General features: G+C 26.7%; 1 pseudogene; it reads right to left on the bottom strand.

Annotated features, from left to right (window-relative positions):
* Positions 1-496: 496 nt before the first annotated feature.
* LOC114173218 (cytochrome P450 89A2 pseudogene) lies at positions 497-2005 on the bottom strand (annotated as a pseudogene).
* Positions 2006-5928: the final 3923 nt, after the last annotated feature.

Here is a 5928-nt window from a genome sequence, read left to right as displayed (position 1 = left end):
TCGAACTTTTGTTATTATTAGGTTTTCAAACTTAAAAGTCATGAATCTAATCTTATTGTCTAACTGCGTTAAATTTCTAATCGAGTAAATCTTTCTAACATAATTTTTTTATATCGATCATTTAACCTTTAAACATAAAATAAGATATTTTGCGGATAGTTTAATGATAACTCCAGTATATTATTATGGACGATTATATTTTAACTATTAAATTTTGATAATTTTTTTTATTTATATAATAAAAATTTTAAAAATTTCATAAAATTCACACCTACTTTATATTATTTAATTATATTTCTATTTTATATAGTACCAGTTATTCATGGTAAACAAAATCCAATTAAAAAACTTAGTATAAGTCTGGTTTTCTGTATCCATAAACACAAAACCAACCATTTAAATTCCTTTGTCTCTTAGAAATCTGAAAGATCAACATTCCTCTCTGCAACATTTTAGTATCTCAACACATTCTGAGAAAACTAATATCTACTTGTGTTCAAGTGATTCTTGGAGACACCATTGGCCTCAATGGATTCTTCATCACAATAGTGAAGGCTTGCTTCTCAGTCATGTCAACCTCACACCCATCTTCAAGACTCCATTTGAAATCCCTCACCAAATTGGCTACAAAGTACTCAAGATGAAGAGTTGCCATGCTTATTGCAGGACAAACTCTTCTCCCTGCTCCAAAAGGCATCATTTTAATCTCCATCGTCCCTTTCAAATCAAACTTACCATCATCATCCCTCAAAAACCTTTCTGGTTTAAACTCCATAGGATCCTCCCACACATTCGAATCCCACCCAAACTCAGCCACAAGAAAATTCACCATTGCATTTTTCGGTATCTCATACCCGTCCATAACAGTGTCCTCTGTCACTGCCCTCGGCAATATAAAATGCCCCGGAGGGTGCCTCCTTAGAGTCTCCAACACCACAGCCTTCAAATAAGGCATCCTTTTCAAATGCTCCTCCTCAATCTCTTCACCACCTTCAACAACATCCTTAATTTCATCAAACAGTTTCTCTTGCACCTCCTGGTACTTCACCAGATTCGCCATGCACCATACCCATGTTGTCACTGTTGTATCAGTTCCACCTATCATAAACTCAGCACACATACTCACCAACTCTTCATCCCTCAACTTGCTCCCATTGCTCGGGAGCTTCATATCATAAAGGGTATCCACATAAGCCTTAAACTCTTCCACACCAACCTCGCCCTTTATCTTCTCTTGGCGTGCTTTTATGATAGGGAGGAACACATTCACCTGATCTTCACGGATCTTCAAGATCTCTCTCCACAGCCCTCTGAACACGATCTTAGACAAGAAAGGTGCAAAATTCAGCACGTTGAATTTAATGAAGTTGTGAAGAAAACCATGCTGCACCCTTTGGATATTCCTCACGGTTCTCTCATCAAATTTCTCTCCGAAACATATGTACGAAAATAAAGCATACAACGCATAGTTGAAATGCTCCTCCATTGGTACTGCCTTGTTGCCAGACTCAATTTCCTCTGTGATGTGTCTCTTTAATATGTTCAATGCCCACTTGCGACAACGAGAATATGACTTCAACTGAGAAGGTTGAATCACTTGCATCAAATTCTGGCGCATCATTCTCCAGTTGTGGCCAAACGGAGAAGTGGTGACAGTGTACTGGTTTGGGAAGAAAACCTGTGTGGTTTGAAGAGCCAATGGTCGACCAGCAAAAACTGTGCCATTCTTAACAAGTGCTCTGTGAGCAGCTTCTTGACATGTTATGAAAATGGAAGGGTTGGAGCCTATGTGAATGGTGACTATGTTACCATATTTGGAACGTAAAGAACGAAGAACAGGTTCAAGATCAGCGAAATTTTTGGAGGATTTAAGGAGCCAAAATATGTTACCTAAGATGGGTATGGTTGGAGGGCTTGGTGGTAACCTCTTCTTGTGTTTGATTTTCAGAAATCCTTGAACACATATAACAACAACACATGCAACAAGATAGAACCATATTCCCATTTTTTTTTCCTCTCTTTTTTCTTTTTAGGTAATGATGTATTTATATATTGTAAGTTCTTTTATGTTAAAAGTTCACTTTATAATATTTCTCACGGTTATATATACATCACAATTAATGTTTAAGAGTTTCTAAATTATAATAAACCGGTTATTAATTACTCACTAAAAACGATTTAGTTGTTTTTTTCGTAAATTTCTCCGAATAATGTTTCGGTTTTATCAATGCAAAGATTTAATACAGTGAATTTAGATAAAAAAAATTAGTTTATTTATATTTTATTTTTTGAATAAATGTCTGTGTACCTATTGACCATGTTGGCTAATATGTAATTGAAAATGATAGGCATAAGAATAAGAGTATCTATTTTGCATATAAATTGTTGAGTGGACTAATAATCTCTGTTAACGTTTGCGAGAAGCTTTATCAGATAATAAAAGGCTTTCACATAAAGATAAAATTTAACAATTTTCAACACGTGTATTTCTATATTGGATGAGATATTTTTTGTGAATTTAGTTATTATTTAGAGTAAAATGAGATCTTTAAAAAGTTTTAGAAAATATTTCAAACAATTAAAATAATAGAATTTATATTTAATTTTTTCAAATTTAGATTTTTTTTAATTTTTTTTTCTAAAATTTAAATTTAAATGTTATATTTTAAAATAAATTTTTATCTTAAAAAGTTGAATTATTATTTTAAATAAAAAAAAATTACAATGCGAAATATTTTGATTTCACATGCCAACAATGCAAAAATATTGTATTTTAAAGATTATGATAAATGATTCAAATATTAAATAGGTTTAAATAAATTCATGTTACGCATTTTGATTTGACATCTTAATTATACTTACTTCAAAGTTTAAATATATAACCACATTAATACATAATAAAAAATTACACTTTATATTATGAGAAAATTTAAATATATAAAAATAGATTGAAATTTAAATTTAAGGTTAAGTTTGAACTTTTAACTATTAGAAAACTTGGATGAAAGCACTTAAATAAATTTTCATAATCCTCTAATCAAGAAACATGTAATTAACTTTGATATTTTAAATAGTTGTAATTAATACTTTAAATTACATTTTGTTAGTAGATACTTTCTTTTATATGTTATAGAAGTAATAATTAAAGCCTGACCCGTCAGACCAGCCCGCAGGTCCGTGTAAAAAACGTGGAATGGACTAAAACAGTGAACTCGCATATCCGCAGTGATTTAGTCTGCAGCGCCCACAAACCAGCCCACATCTATAACTATATATAAAGAGGATTCCCTCTTTTGTGTCCACATTTCATAATTCCAACTTTACCCTTTATAATTTAATTATTTATTAAATTTTTAAAAATTAGCGGTTACTTTTACAAGTTTTTATAAAATTATTTACTTATCTCCTATTAGCGGTTACTTTTACAAGTTTTTATAAAATTATTTACTTATCTCCTTTTTCTTTTTTTCTCTTACTATTCATCAACAGTTATTTTTCTCTTATTTTCTCCGTACATTTTATTTTATTTTTTATAAATATACTTTTATTTTGTTTATTAAATTAATAACATTACAATATCATCAATTATTAATATAATTCAAAAAATGCGTACACACAGGCGCGATAGCGCCTGTGTTTACACTAGTAAAATATAAGAAAAATTGTCACCACTAGTCTGTTACGTTGTTGTTTATATATTTTTTTTAATATTCTTTCATTACGATATTACCTATAATGTTAAGAATAATATAATGGCACTTGTAAGAAGGAATAAAGATATTATATTATTTATATTTGTTATAATGGTACTTTTCAATAAATGGATTTATGTTTAAGTTAATCTTAGAAAATTTGTGGTTTATAATATAAGGTTATATTTTAATCTTAACTAATATGAGATTTCTATAAAAAATTAACAATAAAATAATATCTAGACGGGATTATTTATAGTAGAAATAAAAATTATATATATATATACTATTACTACAAATTTTCATATTACATGAAAATTTTCTTGCAAATTTGTTAAAATAATTTGCAAGAAAAGGCTTTTTCCTGCTATTTTTTCTAAGAATTTTAATTGGCAGATAATTCCTTCGTGGGTAATTATTTCCTACAAAATTATAAAATTCGCAAATATTTCTTATAAAATTTGTTGCGAAAAGTGTTTTATACAAAATATTTTGTAAAAAAATTGGCAGCAATTTTCTACAAATTTCTTTTTCATAACAAAATTTATAAGTATTTCCTAAAAAAAATTCCAAACATAATTTTGACAAGAAATATAAGTTTTTTTTTTTTTTTAGTATATAACATTAGTGAAAAAGTTAATTAATGTCTTCATTCATTTTCATTACTGGCATCACATATTACTATTATTATTTATTCTTTTTAGAATTTGTTTTAAACTGAACTCTAATATGAGATATTCTTTATAAATAATTATTTTCATTCAAAACTCTCTTACTCCTCTTTTTTAAATGAAAAAGAAAACTAAAAAAAAATCAATTTATAGTTTTTGTTTTTTTGAAAACTGAATTATTTATTGATTTTTCAGTCAGTTTCCTCTTAATTATAATTTAGAATTCAGCACTTTAAGAATAGATTCTGGACACTAAAGTATGTTTTTTATATAATTAAAAAAATAGTATGTTATATGAGGAAAATGTTTTTTTACAGTTTTGAAAACAATTTTTATATTTAAATTTTTTTACTTATTGAATATAACTGAATTGAACTACAGGTTAAATCAAATTAATATAAATTTATTAGGTGGATCAGATTCACATCTCTTCAACCAGTTTCACACCTTTAATTTTAAATAATATTATAAATCACAAATTATCAATTTAGATGCAAATTATCCAGATTTTTAATTCTCTGAATTCCTTTTAGATGCAAATTATCAATTTAAGTAAGAAATGATTGCTGGTTACAATGGTTTGATTATTGTTTTTTCATAATATTTTTTTTTTCATAATTTTATATACATCAACTGAGAGAATCACATAAATTATTATAAATTTAATTTATGAATCCAACGTTTCACATTAAATAAAAATAAAAGAAATGAGTCACGTTAAATAAAAATAAAAAAGATCAAATTATTTATACGTATTTCGTAAACATTAAATTTTAAAATATTATAAACAACTCATATTTTAGTGATGATAAATCTTGTGAGTTTATCTCAAAAAGAAAATTCAAGATATATTTAATTAAATGTTATTTTATTATATATTATTTTTAGTGCATGTATTGGAAACATAAATAAACAACACAATAATATAACTGAATACATATTTATAAATTTATATGATTTATCTACTAACACGCACTTACTTTTTTTAAAAAAGAAAGTACATTAGTAAATTGTATGTTATATTATAGTTATAACATTTAAAAACACATCCAATTCGTAACTTACTCTTTGATTCTTTCTAAAAGAAATGTAGATTAACAAATCACATATATGTCTATATTTATATTTATATATAATCATCGAATATGTTGGTAAAACAGGTTACACACACATTATCCATTTTGATAGGAAAATAAACAAATAAAAAATATAAATTGATGGGATATAATGAATAATAAAATATTAAATCATCATTTACTGTTTTTAGTGTGGTTTAAGAATTTAAAAGAAATTAAGGAATGTAAAAAGTTTTTGTAAGTTCAATAATTTGTTTTCGTTTTTTACGTCATAAAAGTGATATAATATATATATATATATATATATATAAATTAACTAAATATCAGATAAAAGTAATAATAAAATTATTCATATTTTCTTTTAACTTAAAAATAACCACAGAAATATTTGTTTAAAATAAGGTTGCACTTAAAAAAAGAAATAAGAGAATTGTTACGTGGCAAAAGACATATATAATAATGGAAGAGAGGGACCCACGTACGTCTATG

This window comes from Vigna unguiculata, chromosome 2, assembly GCF_037176805.1.
Source record: "Vigna unguiculata cultivar grain cowpea cultivar isolate G323 ecotype 2 chromosome 2, ASM3717680v1, whole genome shotgun sequence".
NCBI classification, from domain to species: domain Eukaryota; kingdom Viridiplantae; phylum Streptophyta; class Magnoliopsida; order Fabales; family Fabaceae; genus Vigna; species Vigna unguiculata.
Note: the sequence above shows the minus strand (reverse complement) of the source record. Positions and strands in the feature narration are given on the sequence as shown.